Source organism: Suricata suricatta, chromosome 7 (genome assembly GCF_006229205.1).
Source record: "Suricata suricatta isolate VVHF042 chromosome 7, meerkat_22Aug2017_6uvM2_HiC, whole genome shotgun sequence".
In the NCBI taxonomy this organism is placed as follows: Eukaryota; Metazoa; Chordata; class Mammalia; order Carnivora; family Herpestidae; genus Suricata; species Suricata suricatta.
Window position 1 is genome coordinate 113200320 of NC_043706.1, and position 19862 is coordinate 113220181.

At 41.2% G+C, this 19862-nt stretch overlaps 1 protein-coding gene and 1 pseudogene across 14 annotated transcripts in view; one reads left to right on the top strand and one right to left on the bottom strand.

The window, feature by feature from the left end:
- EPB41L2 (erythrocyte membrane protein band 4.1 like 2) overlaps window positions 1–19862 on the bottom strand; it is a 219020-nt gene that overhangs the window by 134690 nt on the left and 64468 nt on the right. The window contains exon 2 of one of the 14 annotated variants that reach the window (XM_029943386.1): window positions 1515–1722. The exons of the other annotated variants lie outside the window; for them this stretch is intronic. The gene's annotated coding sequence lies outside the window, so the exon portion shown is untranslated. The remainder of the gene's footprint in view (window positions 1–1514; window positions 1723–19862) is intronic. 14 annotated transcript variants of the gene reach the window in all.
- LOC115295337 lies at window positions 13220–15595 on the top strand (annotated as a pseudogene).

Sequence of the window (19862 nt, forward strand, 5' to 3'; positions counted from 1 at the left end):
GAAAGATTTCTCAATTTCTGTATCATTTTCACTTTGCTTTGGGTTTGCACCCATCAACTCCCCCCAGCGTTGTTTTTATTTGTCATTTTTAATCCACCCTACTGACACCGAAATCATATGTATATAGCACATAATCTAATCATCTCTTTATAAACTTCAGCATTTTCAGATATGAAAATGTAAACACACAATCCAGTGTTCATTACATAAAACTACCTCTTTTGATTAATTTGAAAAGAATTTGCTTATTCATTGACACTATATTTCAAAATAGAGGTTCGTTTTAATTTAGATTTATAGTACCATCACACAGTTACAAAGCTGATAAATCCCTGTTTTTTGTTACTGTCAATCCTGAGAAATGATGGATACAAAAGGTAATCCTATACCCATAGGTCATAGTGAATACAAATACATAATGGAAACAAAATACATTGAAAAACATTAATGCATTTTCCTTTACTGACAAGAGTCAAGTCAGAGAGATCTGAGAAAAGAGTAATCTTCCTTAACAGTACATAACCAACCCTCTGCTCTCTGCATTTCCAGAATTTAAATTCAGGTTTAGGGGTGTCTTGGTGGCTCAATTGGTTAAGCCACCAGGTTAACGATCTGACTTCAGCCCAGGTTATGATCTCAGTTTGTGATTTCGAGCCCCACATTAGGCTCTCAGCCCAGAGCCTGCTTCAGATACTCTGCCCCCACCTCCCTCCCTCCCTCCCCCTCTCCTGCTCTCCCCCATCCCCACCATCCTCTCTTTCAAAAGTAAACATCGAAAAGCAATTTTTTACAGAAATAAATTTGGGTGGATATGTATGTTCCAATGTAGATATTTACATGAGTAAATCAAACGAGAGAGACTGAATGAATCCAAGCATGTGTCTGTACAATCTGGCCCGCTGCTGCTGCTGCTACATTGCTCTTCCTCAAGCAGTTCTTAGGTCAAGGAGTATTACAGGCTCACTTAAAAGCAGTCTTTTTAAATTACAAAGAAAACGCTTTAGATATTTAGATAAACAAGAGGTCACCTGTAGCCGCTGATAGATAATGGTAAAAACTGGCTTTATCTTAAAAGCAGTGTGTCATAATCTTAAAAGCAGTCTTTTTAAATTACAAAGAAAACGCTTTAGATATTTAGATAAATAAGAGGTCACCTGTAGCCGCTGATAGATAATGGTAAAAACTGGCTTTATGGTAACTTAGTCAAAATATGTTCCAGTGACAGCTCTGAACACATCAATCTGTCAAAATAAACAAATACAAAACTTAAAAAAAAAAATCTTTCCATATAACAGCAGTAACTTCAGTATCCACCACAGGGTTTTCACTGGTTCATAAAAGGGCAATTTGGTGAGCTTTTCAGCAAAGCCAATCTTATTCAATTAAAAGCATTATCTTTTATTTAGATTATGTTCTTCCTTCATTTTTTAAAATATTAAATGTATTTTTTAATACATAGTGCAGTACAATGGGAGAATTACTTCAATATACTTGAAAAAATATTGGCTCCAAACCTTCTTCTGAAATGTATCAGTCCACAGAATCTGGAAGCATCAGAACTCCTGACGTGTAGTGCAGCACTGGATCCGGTGCCAGTGCCAATGGCAGATGTCTAGCACGCATTCAGGAATCTCCGGTCACCCCTGTAGCTCCTGAATCGTGTCTCCAAATTCATATGCTGAAGCACTAACTCTCAATGTGAGGATTATTTGGAGATGGGACCTTAGGGAGATAATTAGATTTAGATGAGGTCTTAAGGGTGGGGCCATAATGACTGAATTAGTGCCCTGATAGGAAGACACACACTAGAGAGTTTGCTCATTCTCTCCTGCTCTCCTGCTTTACTATGTGGCAGCCATCTACAAGCTACGAAGGGAGCCCTCACCGGAAACAGAAACATGCTGGCACCCTGAGCTTGGACTTCCAGCCTCCAGACTGTGAGAAAATAAATGTGTTGAAGCCACTCAGCGGTACCATGTTATGGCGGCCTAAGCTGATTAAGGCACCTCCTTTCTTAATTACAAAGCCCAATGCCATTGCTCAAGGTCCTCTGCAGTCTCCAATATAAAAGATGCTGCTCAGAAGACCTCTGAATTCCATGCCCTAATCAACAGTTAAGAGAATTAAGACAGAAAAGGGAGTTTTGTGGCACCATAATTTACAAGGAGAGCAAATGATTCATATGGTAGATAAAAAGAGAACCCAGAAAATATAAATGAGTTTCCAAACTCATACACTCAGTAAGGGGTAGAGTCAGAATTTACACCAACTCAGTCTGTTTTCAAAGCCAATGCTGGCAATGCTGGCAGGGGAGTGGTGAACACAGGTGCCTTCCAAAGCCAACGTGCTCTTCCGCCAGTGCTGCGGTACACCGTGTGAACGCCGTGTGAACACCTGGGATTTCAAGGGGGAGTATCTGAACCCAAAGTGAAAGAACTTCTATAGGGTTACTCAGTGGGTTACTGAAGTACACAAACCAAAGCCAGTGTCCTTTAAAGCATCCATTCCCAGGAAGATTCAAAACACATTAAAGTACCCAAAATACATCCATTAATGTCCTCCCATAATAAACTGTTAATATGAATTTAGATCTAGTAAATCTGTCCTGGGAAGATCCTAAATAGTCATGTCCTGTCACCGTCTCATTATCCTATTAAAAGGGGAATTCTGGAGCACCTGGCTGGCTCGGTAGGGGGAACATGTGGCTCTTGATTATGAGGCCATGAGTTTGAGCCCCGCACTGGGTGTAGAGATTAGTTAAATAAAACTTTTAAAAGGGGGGAAGGTGGCTAGAAGTTTATCCTCCAAATACCTTTTTTTAAGAATACAATTTCTTTTTAAAGTATTCAAGGGAGTTGGTTGGCGTTAGATTGGGGGACATTTTCCTATATATGAGTTTATACATAAATACAATGTTATGCTAAACTCAATATCATAATTTCTTTACTTTTAAAAACTGTCCTACCTCCTGCTTGATGGAAACAAAAAATGTAACTGAACAGAATGTAGAGGACCCGATGATCTAACAGGTCGTTTGTAGCTCCAAAACTATATGAGCCAAAACACTGGGCAGAAAATAAAGTTAACTGTGTTGTAGAAAGACAATGAGGAAGACCACTCCTTTCAATCTTTCCACTTTATTCATCTAGCCTCCGCCTGAAAAGCAATTAATCATCTGTCACACCAGGGGGAAAAAAAAAAATTTTCTGACAAAAGCTTAAAGTAACCTAAGAAGTACTACCCAAAACTATTTTTGAATCTACGAATTTTTACAGAGAATCCATTCTTCCTACCTACCGAGCAACATGCAAACTATATACTCCCTGAACAAAATGGAGAAAAGTTGTATCACTCTGGCAATCTGGATGGGTTCCCGAGTCTATAAATTTTTCTAACAGCTTACGTTTCATCATCACTATCTGAGGTCAGCGAAAAGAAAAAAAGAAAAAAACCACTGCATTAGTTCCACTGCTTCTCTGCCCAAGTCCTCTTTTGACCACACGCCACCACAGTTTACCTTCGCTCAGACTCTACCTCCAGAACGCTTTGCACAACTTCAAATGAGTCATTTGAAAAGTTTCATCCCTACCACATTTTTTTAAATGCTAACATTAGAAAGTACCATAGATTTATGAGACTCTGGGGGGGGAAATGCTGTATGGCGCCCAGGTTAGCTTTTGGTTTGGTTTGGTTTGGTTTTTAAACAAAAGGTCGGTAGAGAAGACAGTAAGAAGAGGTACAGGAGAAAATGAAACAAAGAGGTGGGAGATGGGAAGCCATCATCAACGTTTTGAAACCATCTAAAAACTGTTAAGATAAAAGGCCTTGTTATGAGCTTTAACTCCAAAGTCAAAAGCATCACTATTAGAATTACACATTTAGGTGAATACCATAATCCAGCATTCACCTGAAAGTATCATTTTCAGGGGTGGCTCAGTGGTTAAGCGTTCAGTTCTAAATTTCAGCTCAGGTCTTGACTCATGGTTGATGGTATCAAGCCCCACAACAGGCTCTGCATGGACAGTCCAGACCTACCTGGGATTCTCTCTCTCTCTCTTTCTGCCCCTCCTTTGCTCGTGACATGTGCTCTCTCTCTTTCAAAATAAATAAACTTTTTTAAAAATGTATCATTTTCATTCTATTTTGTCTAAGAAACACTTGCTGAGTTCCACCTTTGCACCAGACACTAAACCCTCAGGACTCCAAGATTCTTCCCCATTCCAGCCCTCCAGAGAATTCACCAGTCTCGCAGGTAAGACAGATACATAAACAATTACAACACGTGTGATAAAGGCTAAAGGCGACAACAGAGGGACAGGAAGGGCACAGCAAAGTGCACAAATCCCTGAAGGAGGTCAGGGACGGCCTCACAGACTTCAATGTTGCGGCTCATTTGGAGCTCATTTTAAATAAGCTAATTCTACAGCAAACAGCACCCGCAGTGACACCCACCTTGCCTCCGGGGTTAAAGAAAATAAAAGCACCTATCACAAAGCCCATTACATAAAAAGCAGAAACAAAGACCTTGCCAGTACCTATGAAACACCCTGCACATAGAGCTTAAGGAAATGGGTTTTTTTTCATAGAATAAAGAATTTAGAGCCAAAAGGGACCTCTGGCCCTTGCCTCTCACATCCGGGGCACCTAAAGCCCAGAAGTTTGAGGACTGGCCTGGGTCACGCAGGGAGTCCACAGCAGAACCCAGGCAGGATGTCAGATTGTGTCTAATAAATAATCCCATGGCCTTTCCCTGTTGCAGGCCTCCCCGCCTGGATGAGAAGGAAAGAACAGAGACACTGTTACAGAAAACCCAGGGCACAGAGGCCCTTTATGACTCTCCAATGGCCAGAGAACTAAAGAGTCCAGAGACTGAGCATGGGGTAGACCTCAGTGCTCCCCAGTTCTGGCCCCCACTCTCGGCCCCCAGGAAACACCCTACATGCTCCCACTCCCCAAAAAAGTAGGTCTCAAGAAACAAAAGAGACCACTGCCAAGAAAGTATGTACTCTTCTCAATCTGAAGGAACGTTAAATTCATATTCAGAGGGTCTGCATGCCTCCAGGGCTTGTCACCACTTAGCTGGTAACTGAATTGGTCAAGTCGAGGCACCAGCCCACCACTCGCCTACGTAACAGGACCGCGGTGAGGATGGTGAGGATCGCAGGAGTGAAGGCTCACGGCTACCACTAAAAGAATGTGAGTTCCTATTAAACACAGTATTCTGAGGGTCAAATAAACTCATCTAGGCTTTCTCCTAAAAATGGCTGAACCTATCATTACGTTTACTTTTAAAGATCAAACACTGAACATAATCTCTTACCAATTCCATTTATCTATTTTTTTTTCCATCACCTTGGGGAAGGAAAAATGTTTCTCCACCTTAATCTACCTTCTGCAACTTCCCTTCTTCCTTTTCTCTTCATTCCTTTAAAAATGGCATGGGGCGCCTGGGTGGCTCAGTAGGCTGAGCGTCCGACTTAAGCTCAGGTCATGATCTCACGGACCGTGGGTTCGAGCCTCACGTCGGGCTCAGTGCGGGCAGCTCAGAGCCTAGAGCCTGCTTCCGATTCTGTGTCTCCTTCTCTCTCTGCTCCTCCCTTGCTCATGATTGTCTCTGTCTCTCAAAAATAAATAAATGTTAAAAAAAAAAAAACAATTTTTAAATGGCACAACTTCCGAGAGGTGCCACTAGAAACCACAAATAGCGAACAGGTCAACACACGTCTCGTTTCACAAATCGCGCTGGACAAAGCGGAATGCTGCTCCTAGCCGGGCAGGCCAGGGAAAGGTGAAGGTGTGTGTGATAAGCAGTGCACAGCTACACAGCACGCCCCGGTGAGGCACAACCCCAGAGCGAGCCTCTCCTCGCTTCGCCTGTTCCTCCTCCTTCTGCCCGACACAGGCCATCTGCACACCTTGGGCACTTGTCTGGGCACCCAGTGTACCTCCAAAACCGCACAACTTTGGCAGAGAGTGAGCAGAGAGTGTACCTCCAAAACCGCACAACTTTGTGAGCTCCGTCATTTGAAACTGCAGTTCCGCGTTGTCGCTTCACCTTCACAACTTAACTCTCCAAAGGTGAATCGTGAAAGAAAACCCTAAGAACAGGTGCAAACGTGCCCTCTGCCCACAGCCCCCACCCACCCAAAGCAGAATAGCCAACATGGAGTCAGAGTACTCACCATTACCTCTGCCTAGGAGACCGTGATTTCAGTTCTGTACTTTTGGGTCTTGCTAAGACCCATTCATGTGGCAAGGAACTGCTCTTCGTTTTACTGTTAGCTGTTGAGGTTACATACCTGTGCAATACTTGGTTCCAGCAGTGCAGGAGGAGGGAATTTAAACAACTAACTCTACTGCACAGAGAGTAAGAGCTAGAATACAGGCATAGTCAAGTCGGACTTGATGAGGCAAGAATGCTTCCCACCGTGACCTGTGAACTGACCTTGAAGGATAAGAAGGCGCTTACAGGGCGGAGTGAAAGCGGGTAGGAGCACAGTCCTCACCGTGGGAACAGTAAGTGAAGAGCATAGAATCAGGAAAGATAAAAGCGTTGGAGAGAACGGTAAGTACCTCGTCCGCCTGGGGCACAGGGTAGGAGTGGACGAGATAGACAAGGGAGGAGGTAGCCAAGTCATGAGTGACGGGTATGCTGAAGCTCAGATGTTTCAACTCCGTCCTGTGGGTGATGGGAAATAATGGGCAGTCATGTGAGAACAAGTGACACAAAGGAAACTGCTTAAGATGATGCTCCAGTGATCCAGGAAACGGCATCCAAACTAAGATGGGGGAACGAAAGATACGAATGAAGAGATGGAGTCAGTAAATATTTAGTAGGTAAAATAAACAGGATTTGATAATGAATTATATTGTGGGAGTAATGGAGAGCAAATTTCCCGGGTTCCTGGCAGTTAAAGGTCAGACAGCATGGTGCCATGAACATAGAGATGGGTTTCCAAGAAACGTAGGAAAGAGGGATGAAAGCAGCACAAGCTTCCAGATTTAATGCACGTGGACTGCACGGACTATGTACGGCCAGGTGAAAGTAAGGAAGGTCGGATACAGGTCTGAACAAAACAGTCTGGGTTTCCATGCTAAGATTTGGAACTAGTTGGCCCATCAGTGTTATTTGAAGCTATGCAATAGATGAAACCCCAGCAAAACAGAGTAAGAAAAATGCTCATCATCATGGGGCAGGGTGGCTCAGTCAGTTAAGCGTCCAACACCGGCTCAGGTTGTGATCTCACAGTTCATGGGTTCGAGCCCCGTGTCGGGCTCTGCGCTGACAGCTCAGAGCCTGGAGCCTGCTTCAGATTCTGTGTCTCCCTCTCTCTCTCTCTGCCCCTCCCTCCCTCTCTCTCAAAAATAAACATTTAAAAGAAAGAAAGAAAGAGAGAGAGGGAGGGAGAAAGAAAGAAAGAGAGAGAGAGGGAGAAAGAAAGAGAGAGAGAGGGAGAAAGAGAGAGAGAGAGGGAGAAAGAAAGAAAGAGAGAGAGAGGGAGAAAGAAAGAAAGAGAGAGAGGGAGGGAGAAAGAAAGAGAGAGAGAGAGAGAGAGAGAGAGAGAGAAAGGAAGGAAGGAAGGAAGGAAGGAAGGAAGGAAGGAAGAAACAAACAAAGAAACAAACAAAGAAACAAAGAAACAAAGAAAGAGAAAGAAAGAAAGAAAGAAAAAGAAAATGCTCCAGATAAATCACCAGGCAGACAGAAAGGAAGCTATAAAGGATGCTGGAAGGATCAGCATAAGAGAAAGACCGCAAACCCTGAACATATTGCCAAAAGAGAAGACTTGGGCTGTAACAAGTGGACAACAGGGCCAAGGGCACCTTGCTTTGGGCACTGCTGAAGTTTTTTAATTGTTGCGAAAAGACTGCTAGTAACCTCAGTGAACAAGTTAGAGGACAGTGGCCGAAAAAGCCAAGTAGCTAGAGAAAAAAAAAAAAAATACTGGAGAGAGGAGGGTGAGAGGTGAGTGTAGATTAATGTCCACTTTAGTGATGGAGAAAAGGCGAGAGAATCGGGAGCAAATAACTCCAAGAAGTACTAGGTTGCGGGAAGATGTTTGTGTACAGCAGATGTGTTGGTGGTCTTGTTTGATGCAGGCTTTTGGTGGGAGAGACAAAGTACAGAGAGGTTCAAGGCACAAAGGAGAATAAGGAAAATGAATGGCAGGTAGCTCAGAAGAGGTAGAAGAAACAGGATCAAACCCACAAAAGAAGGGGTGCCTGGCTGGCTCAGTCAGTACAGCAAGCGACTCCCAATCTCAGGGTTCTGAGTTCAATCCTCAGGTTAGGGGTAGAGATTACCTTAAAAAGCACATGTGTGTGTGCACATGCACACACACACACACACACACACACACAATTTCATCTTGGACAGCAGGAACAACACCCCCACAGGGAATGTAACTGGAAATACACATGGGCTGGGAGAGGAAGTAGCCTGAGGAAACTAGTGATATCGAAGTATCTCTAAAGCCCCGTTCTCCATCTCAAATAACTTTGATAACTTGGGAACATTTAAGGGGGGGGGGGGGGGGGGAAGCCTGAATAGAAAAGGAAAAATTTGGAGAAAATATGGTCTATCCCCTGGAATACATTCAATGATAATTCTCTTAACATTCATGTCAATACAGGATTCAAAACAGGTTAAACTGCACTACTGTCAATGCGGAAAGTTATTGGTCTTTCAAAAACTTTGGGATTCCCTGAATCTTCTAAACACATTAACTTGACTTGTAAATCAAAATCTATTAAACTACCCAGAAGAAATATAATCAAATGAATGCCATCTTCATATCAGCATGGCAGCAGAAAAGCAGTCGAAAAAATAACTCTCTAAAATCACAAGGTTTGGAGAGGGCCATTTTACTGGTGGCGTCAGCCAAGGCTTTGGCGATTCGGATTTTATGAGATACAGTAACTATGACTGTAATTCCCATTCTCAAACTGTGAAGCCTGTGTCTTCATAAAATGCCAGTTTAAAAAGACAAGACAATAAAGACTACCGTCACCACCAGAACCCCATAAGAATATGTGAAAGGTTATAAAACAAAACTCCTTTTATAGAGTTGAATCCTTTCCAGGGCGGGCCTCTAAAGACACTCTGCCAGGGCGCACAAACACTATCTCTGGAACAAAACCAAACGGGCACAGCTGCAAGACATCTTCCACTGAAGTTGTAACCGACTCAATGGCAGTCCTTCCTTTGAGCAAGAGAGTGTATAAAAGCCAGAAGGAGAGCTCTTTTCCCCTACAAACTGCTTAGTGGGACTACCTTCTCCTGACCCGAGGTGTAGCCTTATTAAAAGCCTAAAACAGACAGCATGGACAGTTGGAACGCATAACAGATTTGTAAGAAAAAATGTAAGTAAAATTTGAAAATAGTAACTGCTATGTGGTTTCCATTAAGAAAAATCCCCATGGGAACCAAAACCAGCCTAAGAATATGTATTTTTTTAATTACACTCCATCACCATTACAAACAGGAAGCTTGGATGTGCCTTATGCAGGACTTTATTCCTCCCCAAGCCTCCTAGAAGTAAACGACCAAATAGTAATATTCTCGATGCTGACGTATTTTGGAATTAGGATATCTGGATATTTATGACAACTAAGAAAGAAAAAGTCAATATGTTTTCACTCATAAGTGTAACAGGAAAAACTTAACAGAGGACTATGGGGGAGGGGAAGGGGGAAAAAATAGATGGGGAGAGGGAGGGAGGCAAACCGTGAGAGACTCGAATACTGAGAACACACTGAGGGCAGATGGGGGAGGGGGAGGGGGGGTAATGGGCAAGGAGGCGGGCACTTGTCAGGATGAGCACCAGGTGTTACATGGAAACTAACTTGACAATAAACTATAAAAGAAAAAAAAGAAAGAAAAGGTCAATTGCAGTCAATTAGGAATAAAATAAGAACAATACAGGTAGCCAATCAATGCTTTGTCTGCTTTCACTGTAGTTTTGACTTCGTTCCTATAGCAACACCAACAAATACTCTTCTACAAATACTTCTGCAGCCAAGATAAAAAACCAATAACCATCTCTCAATTCATTTCTATTATGGCTTCCAACAAAAAAAATATTAACCTTCCTAAACTTCATTCCAGAAACTTCAAAACCTAAGGCATAAATACATCAGTTGCAGTTAACCACAACCGTCATTGGGAAATTAAGGACAAAGAAGGTATAATTCTGTTACTTCTTCGACAAGAATTCATTTTGAAGAACAAAATGTGACAAGAGTGCAAAAGAACGTAAATACTAATAAATGACTTACTTGGAAAATTATCTAAGTTATAGAGAAATAGAACACTGAAAACTTTGTGCCAAAACATAAAGCAAACAATTCAATATTATGAAGCCAGGAGATAAGCAAGCTTCTCAACATAAGTTTCAGACATGCTTTCAAAATCTCTTCTGTTAGTGCTATTGTTTTGGAGTAAACAAAATATTTTACTAATAGCAATAGGCCTGCCTATTTTTTGAGCAAGCACTCTGCAGAATGGTTTACAAACGTCCTTATTTAAGCCTCAAAACATCTCCATACAGCAAATGTTATCAAGTTCATTTTTTTTAATGTTTTATTTATTTTTGAGAGAGAGAAAGAGACAGCGTGAGCAGGGGAGAGTCAGAGAAAGAGAGAGAGAGAGAGAGGGAGACACAGAATCTGACACAGGGCTTGAACCCACGAACCGTGAGATCATGACCTGAGCTGAAGTCGGACACTTAACAGAGTGAGACACCCAGGTGCCCCTCAGGTTCATTTCATATGTAAATAAAGTGAGGATCAGAGAAATGAAGTAACCTCTCTTAATAAGCATGGAATGTAAAATAATAGAGTGGTTAACTGTCAGTCCTGGAGTTAGACAACCAGATTTGAATCCTGACTCAAGCCCCTGACTATGTATGAGATATATACTGGAGGCTTAAATCCTATTCTATTTTATTTGAAATACATCCTTGACATCACACCATGATGCTTATGCAATCTCCCAGTTCTACGTAACCGGACACCGAACTCAGCCTTTTATATAAAGCCTCACCTACACATTCCTCACACTTGCATGTGAGCTTCATACACTAGGATTTTACTCAATTGCTTCTAATCTAATACATAAATTTCTTCAAAATTATCTTTTAGAGATACATAAGGAAAACTGCAAAACATAACTGAAAGTTCTGAATCTTTCTATCTCCCAAACACATGCATATACATCAACAGATACTTGGCCTGTCATACAATAACTAGACATAACCACATCATGCCTGTCTTCAAAGCACAGAGAGCCATTTGGGGAGACCAGAACCGTGCAAATAAAAAGCCATTTCTATAAACTTGTGAGTTAACTATAAAGGCATTTAAAAAAAAAAGAGTGTGTGTGTCCATAGGTACCATAAATACATACATCAGGTTTCCTAGAACAGTTCTGATTTCAAATATTCTATCCCATTGAATAGTAGGTTTGGGAATGAAAGGTAACTGCAGGTTAGAGTGGTAAATAGAAGAAACTTGAACAATACTTTGCAAGAAAGGATAGATTGTTGTTGGTAGAAAAGAGAAACGGGACATTCAAGATAGGTGGAGACAGCACTTGGAGTAAAGCAGCAAGATGCACAAGGTATTCTAGGGCATCTGCGGGGAGCAGAAGTGTTGAGTCGCACAGTGGGTGACCATACAAAGGTAAGCCAGAGGTAATGCTGAAACAGGACAGCTGGCAAGACCGTGGAGGGCTTTAAACTCTAGGATAAGGACTCCAAGCTAAAGACAGATTAGTGCTCCTCAAGTTTGTTGGGACTGTGTATGTGGGGTTGTGTGTGTGTGTGCGTGTGTGTGTTTCTGTAACAACTTTACTTAGCTATCACACAAGTCACCCACTTTACATGGCCAATTCAGTGATTCCTAATATAGTCACTGTGCAACCATCACCATAATCTTAGAACATTTTCATTAACCCAAAAGGAAACTCCAAACATTCTAACTCATTCTACAAGGCCTGACACCAAAGCCAAATAAAGAGATCGAAAGAAAAGAAAAAAAACTACAGACCAATATTCCCAATGAATCTAAAAGCAAAAGTCTTCCACAAAATACTGGTAAACTAAATCCAGCAAGATATTAAAAGGATCTTACACAATGACCAAGTGGAATTTATTCCATGAATACAAAGGTGATTCAACACACAAAAAAATAATCAATAATCATATTAATAAAAGGAAGAAAACTATACAAGATCATTTCAATAGACAGAGCATTTGACAAAATCTAACATCCTTTCACAGTAAAACATTCAACAAACCAGGAATAAAAGGGAACTCCCTAAACATGATCAAGGGCATCTACAAGAACACACCTCATACTTAACAGTGAAAGACAAAGGCTTCCATGCGAAGATCAGGAACAAGACAGGATGTCCACTGTCACCACTTCCATTCAACACTGTACTTAAAGTTAAAACCAGTGCAATTAGGTAAGAAAAATAAATTAAAATTATCCAAAGAGGACAAGAAGAAGTGAGTGATATTATATATTTTAAAAAAGGACAAAACGGGTGCTCTTTAGCTATCACTGCCTAAACTCTCAGCCCTAGCCAACCACTAATCTACTTTCTGTCTGTATAGATTTTACTATTTACATAAATAGAAGCATGCCGCATGGCCTTTCTCATGTCAGCTTTTTACTTGGCGTATTATTTTCAAGCTTCATTCATGTTGTAGCACGTTATCAGTAAGTCATTCTCTGATATGCCCAAGTAACATTAGATCTTATGGCTATACCACATTTTGTTCATCCACTCACCAACTGATGGGCACTTGTGTTGTTTCTACTTTTGGGCTACTATAAATAATGCTGCGAACATCTGCGTACAACTTTGTGTGCGCAGAGGTTTCATTTCTCCTGGGCGCATACCTAGGACTAGAATATGTCAGACACACGCAAGCTCTAGGTTAAGATTTTCAGGAACTGCCAAACTGCTTTCCAAAGTGGCTGTGCTAGTTCACATTCCCACCAGCAGCATGCACTGGTTCCAATCCCCTGCACGTGTGACTGTCCATATGATAACAACCACTAACTGTTGCTCAAGAAAGAGACTGAAGGACCCTGAATTGGAAAGCACGAATAGTAGAAGCAGGGACAATCCAAATGGAAGCCTATATAAAAAGGCTCCCAGGAATTAGAGAAATGAAGGAGATGTTAGACAAATGGTACAAATGTCGTAATGAGTGAGTTCTGAGGACCTAACGTATGGCAGGATGATAAGAGTTAGTAACACAATATTGTAGGGGCACCAGGGTGGCTCGGTCAGTAAGTAGCCAACTCTTGGTTTCGGCTCAGGTCATGATCTTGCAGTTCATGGAGTTCAAGCCTCACATGAGGCTCTATGCAAACCATGCAGAACCTGCTTGGGATTCTCTCCCTTTTTCTCAACCTCTCCCCCACTTGTTCTATGTCAAAAATAAATAAACTTGATGGAAAGAGCCCAAATGTTCATCGACTGATGAATGGATAAAGAAGATGTGGTATAGATATACACAATGGAATATTACTTGACAATCAAAAAGAATGAAATCTTGCCATTTGCAACAACATGGATAGAGTTATAGCGTATAATGTTAAGCAAAATTAGTCAGAGAAATATAAATATATGACTTCACTTGTATGTGGAATTTAAGATACAAAACGGATGAACATAAGGGAAGGAAAGCAAAGATAATATAAAACCAGGAAAGTGACAAAACATTAGAGACTCTTAAATACAGAAAGCTAACGGAGGGTTGCTGGAAGGGTTTGGGGGGAAAGAGCTAAATGAACAAGGGGCATGAAGGAGGACACTTGTTGGATGAGCACTGGGTGTTTTATGCAGGGGATGATTCACTGATTCTACTCTTGAAATCATTATTGCACTAAATGCTAACTAACTTGGATGTAAAACAAACAAATAAAATTAACTTAATAATATTATACTGTATACTTGAAATTTGCTGAGAGTAGATCTTAAGCATTCTCTCCACCACCACCCCCCGAAAAAGGTAACTATGTGAGGTGACACATTAACCTTGATTATGGGAATCAGGACACTGTTCCTGTGTATCAAATCATGTTGTACACTTTAACTTTTTTCAATGTTTATTTATTTTTGAGAGAGAGAGAGAGAGAGAAAGAGTGAGAGCATGAGCAAGGGAGGGGCAGAGAGAGGGAGACACAGAATCCAAAACACTGTCCAGGCTCTGAGCTGTCAGCACAGAGCCCAAAGCGGGGCTGGAACTTGGGAACGATGAGATCATGACCTGAGCCAAAGATGGACATTCAACCGCATAAGCCACCCAGGCGCCTCATATGGTACATTTTAAATGTATTACAACTTTGTCAATTACACAACAATAAAGCTGGGGGGACAGGCTCACATGCAAGCAGCACTGATAAAGACAAATAACAAACTAGTATTAAATTCCAGAGAAAAGAATCCACAGAAGTTGATGTTTAAATAGCAGATAAAGAAGAGAGATAACTAAAAAGTAATACCAAACTTTCAAGCCCAGAAGATTAAGAACAGCTAGGGATACCACAGATGGAGGCATTCTGGTTGGGGTGCCAGAACCCAAGCAGGCTCTCTGCTCTTCCCCATTGACAACCATATCTTCTGGTTGCTATGCCAGTCGAGTCCCCAAAACACAACGGTGAAGACTGAAGTAAACGGATCTAGTGGTGCTGGTCACCAGGGCTGCTTTTAACTCTAGTAAAGTGCATAGTCACCATCAATGACCCCTCCATTGACCTCAACTACATGGTCCACATGTTCCGTATGATTCCACTCACAAATTCAATGGTGCAGTCAAGGCTGAGAATAGGAAACTTGTTATCAATGGAAAGCCCATCTCCATCTTCCTGGAGTGAGATTCCACCAACATCAAATGGGGTGATGCTGGTGCTAAGTATGTTGTGGAGTCTACTGGGGTCTTCACCACCATGAAGAAGGCTGGGGCTTATGTCAAGGGTGGAACCAAGAAAGATCATTTCTGCCCCTTCTGCTGATGCCCCCATTTTTCTGATGGGCATAAACCACAACAAGTATGACAGCTCCCTCCAGATTCTCATTAATGCCTCCTGCACCACCAACTGCTTGGCCCTTCTGGCCAACGTCATCCATGACGACTCTGGCATTGTAGAGGGACTTAAGACCACAGTCCATGCTATCACTGCCACTCAGAAGACTGTGGCCAGCTCCCCTAGGAAGCCATGATGGTGGAGAGGCTCCTCAGAATATCATCCCTGCTTCTACTGGCACCAACCCTGTAAGCTAGGTCATCCCCGAGCTAAATGGTAAGCTCATCAGCATGGCCTTCCATGTCACTACTCCCAATACAACAGTGGCAGATCTGACCTACTATCTGGAGAAAGCTGCCAATGGGATGACATTAAGAAGATAGTGAAGCAGGCATGGGAAGGTCCCTTCAAGGACATTCTTGGCTCCACTGAGGACCTGACTGTCTCCTGCAACTTTAACAGTGATACCCACTCTTCCACATTCAGTGCTGGGGCTGGCAATGCCCTCAGTGACTACTTTGTCAAACTCATTTCGTCGTTTCAGCAATGAATTTGGATACAGCAACAAGGTGGTAGGCCTCATGGCCCACATGGCCTCCAAGGAATAAGAGCCCCTCGGCCCACCAGCCCGAGAGAAAGAGAAAAAGACCCTCAGCTTCTGGGGAGTCCTTGCCCCAACTCATCCCCAAACACAGGGGGAATATCCTGACCTCTACACAGTTTCCATCCCAGACTCCCTAAAGAAGGGGAAGGGCTTGGAGAGCACAACCTTGTCATGCACAATCAATAAGGTATATACTGTACCCTGTACCTCGGGGCGGGGGGGAGAGGGGGAAGGTAGACTAGGAAAGAATGTAATATTTTGGATCTTTTAAACATGCAGCTTTTGACATGATGATGTGACACTGAATTTCTTGGAGATGATTACAGAAATCAAGAAAAGGGATGATAATTAGGGAATCACCCCAGAATTAAGAGAAAATTACCCTAATTCTAGCATATTTTGCTATTATTAACATTTTACTGCATTTCCAACTAACTGACTATTCTTGAAAGTTTGAGTAACATAATGATAAAGAAAAAGCACCTTGAAAGTGAAGAATTCTCAAAAAAATTGTTTTAAAAAGAACTACTTGGCAGGGCATTGAAAGGGCCTAGAACTAGATAAAGGTCTGCCTAATAAGAACAGAGCTCAAGGTCTATAAAAACTAAACATGGTAGATGGAATCTATCCCCTTAGGCAGGACAGAGTCGCCTACACATGTTTAATGAGAAAATAACTCAGAAGGAGGTCTCAGTATCAGGCTAATGCTCCTCCAGAACACTGGCTACTGCTACCGACTAGCTCTGCGGGAGAAGAGAAGTGCTAAGAACGAAGGACAGGAAGGCCAGGATCAGATCACACAGTAACCATCAGTTCACTCGGCAAGTAAGTATTGAGAGCCCATTAGGTGCCAGACAATTGTGAACACAGATGTGAAAACTGCCTTTGTGAAGCTTATAACTCGAGGGTGGAGAAAGGCAAATAAACAGTCACCTGGCAGAGGTGAGGTTATCCAGTAGGTACATATGACAGGGAGGAGGAGGCCCAGTAGAACGAAGAATCCTAGAAGAATGGCTGGGAGAGGAAATTATATCTACATTGAGACTGGGGAATAGACTATGACTGGCAACACGTACAGAAGTCAAAGAGAGATGAGAGACACCAGGCAGGTGAGCAGGGAAACCCAATTAGTATGTTAAAATCTAGAACTGCAGGAACCTTATAAGGTAAAAGCGACATTAAAAAGTCCAGGCTTCTTTTGAAAAGCAAAGAGGTAATATGAAAGGAATTTATGCACAAAACTAAAAACTACTAGTCAGACTACAATATAAAAAAATAACTTAAATAAAAACTAAAAAAGCAGGGAAACTTGACAGATCATGACATTTATCCAGAAAAGACATGGTAGATGCATTGATGTTTTTAAAAAAAATAAAATATTAACAAATGGGTAATCTGTTCCCTCTCTTCCAAAGAGAATTCGACCATTGTAATTTCAATTTTGAAAGCAATTTGATTTATTATGGAACAGGCTGAGATACTAAGAAAAGAACAGAACCATAAAGAACACAGGAAAGACTCAAGCTAAAACTCAGAGGGTTGGTTTGGGAAGAGATTGGTAAGGAAGAGTCTGAGGGCAGCTATATATACTGTGATGAGAGAGAATCAGAAAAACTTACAAACTGATAGAGAATTAAGTTTTGCTGCTCTTATGAAACCACTTATTTTTCAAGAGAGCAAAATAAAAACAAATGCTTTGTCCCTTTTTTTTTTTTTTTGTCAGTTTTGAGATTTGTGTTTCATTAGCTAACATAGTTAAAAATGGACCATGAGAGGGCTGAACTTTATACAGGCTACGATGTCTGAATATGAAAGGTGTCAGTGAAATGAAATAGATAATTCATGAAATATTCAATTAGGACAATGGTACGAATCTGATGACACATTAAGAGCTAAAGGAGAGAGAAAAAGAGCAGTTAATTAGAGAGCAAAGCCAGTCAGTGGAAGAGTTAAAGGAGGAATAAAAGGTTTGGAGACAAGTTAATGAGTTCAATTTAAATTGGGTAACAGAAAAAAGAAAAAAAAAAAGAGGTATATATAGAAGAGAATAAGACATTAGATAAAATGGAATCAGAAAAATAATTCAGAGTAGGACAAGAAAAAGAAAGAACAGATAGGACAAACAGAAAACAAATAGGAATATGGTACCTCAAAACACCAATAATTAGATTAAATGAAACTGGTCTAAATGCATCAATTAAAAGACAGGGATTGGGGCACCTGGGTAGCTCAGTCGGTTAAGCATCCGGCTTCAGCTCAGGTCATGATCTCATGGTTCATGGGTTTGAGTCCTGCATCGGGCTCTATGCTGAAAGCTAGCTCAGAGCCTAGAGCCTGCTTCAAATTCTGTTCCCTCTCTCTCTGACCCTCCCCTGCTCACATGGTCTCTGTCTCTCAAAAATAAATTAAAAAAAATTTTTTTAATTAAAAAAAAAGATGATCAGATTGAAAAAGACCCAATTCTATGCTGTATATAAGAAATCTATTTTTTTTTAAGTTTATTTTTCACAGAGAGTGAGGGAGTGCACACAAGTGGCAGGGGGGGTGGGTAGGGGAGGGGGGCAGTGGAGACAAAGAGAATCCCAAGTGCCAAAGATGCAAAGCCCATACAGGGCTTGAACTCATAAACCATGAGATCATGACCTGAGCTGAAATCAAGAACTGGATGCTTAAGTGACCGAACCACCCAGGCGCCCCTAAAAAATACAATTTAAATGTTAGGACTAGGAACAAGAGAAATATAATGAAAAAGTAAACTGTGATGTACAGAATTAACTGTAATAGCAAAGCAAAGAGGTGACCCTAAACCACAGAAATGAGGAGCTTTGTTTAAGAATTGGGGGGGGGGTAGTTTAGAAAAAAAATTCCTAATATTACAAATAAGTGTAGTCCATATACTAAATTTAGGGTATACAAGTAAATGTCCTGAAAGACCCTTATAACCTGATTACGCAAATTTTAATTACTGAACTGTGTAATCTTTGTCCAAAGTCCACAACTTGGAAACATTGGCAGCTCTGAGACTAAAATATATCAGCTTTATGGTTGTTAATACTTTCCTACCCTTATATCCTCTCCCCTCTTCTGCCAGGTTAGTAATGCACACCTCTATGGCTGTGTATTTTCCACACCCACACAAAACTTGATGACAGTCACAGGGCTGGGGAGGGGGTGGCTACACAGTAGGAAATCTGGGTACTACATCAAGTATGCATTTATAGGCCCTTAACAATTAACAAAGTCTTCCTCACCTCTTCCCCACTGCATTCCTATTTAATAAATTTAAGCTAACATACCTTCAAATGTCTAATTTGTATCTCAATAAAACAGAAAGCTCCTGGATACCCATGCTGCTTCCCTTCATAAATCTAACACTGTATATTTGTTCCTTGACTCCCAAAATGCCTAGGTTCTTTAAAACGGCAATGTAAAATGTTATCTGAACTTGCCCAAATACCTACTTCTACCACGTTTTAAACTTTGAAATAAAATTCCCAATGACCACTGTGAGAAGTTGTGCTAATTACTAGGGAAGGCGGGAACAATATGATGAAGACCCAATATGCTTGTTATCTTTGTTTTATTCCTCTTTAGAAAAAGATGGCCTTTGCACAAGGAAAGTGTAATATTTTTTTGAGCTTTTACTTTGAGAAGACTGAAAAGTTCATAGCCATGGTTGTAATTTGTTTCTCTTGGATCTAAACATACACCCACCCACTGGCTTCAGAAAAGTGCTTGGACAGAAACCTGAGACAGTGATACTTCCTGGAATTTAAATTGAAAAAAAAAAAAGAAAGAAAGAAAAGACAGAAAAGAAAGTAAAAAAGAAAAAGTATCCTTTCCATGAAGGGATAACCAGTAGTAAATAATGCAAAGGTTCTTTTAAATTAATACCAATCTGTAGAAACCTATTCTCACAAAAAAGACATGTTCATTCATTCAACGAATCGTTCTACAACTATTAAGAAGGTGATTTATAAAATGATTCCCCCTGTCACACACTTAATACACAGGAAGATTCCACTTACTCTTACGCAAAATGGTTCAGTAGGAAAAATTTATTTACCTACAGTTTTGCAGGGACCTTCTTAGTGCCCCAAATCCTCCCCACTTCTCTTTGCTATTATTGACTGGCCCGTCTCTCCATGTGAACAACCTGGATTCCTAGGAGCAAAGACTGCAATCTTACACCCATATCCCCAGAGCCTAACAC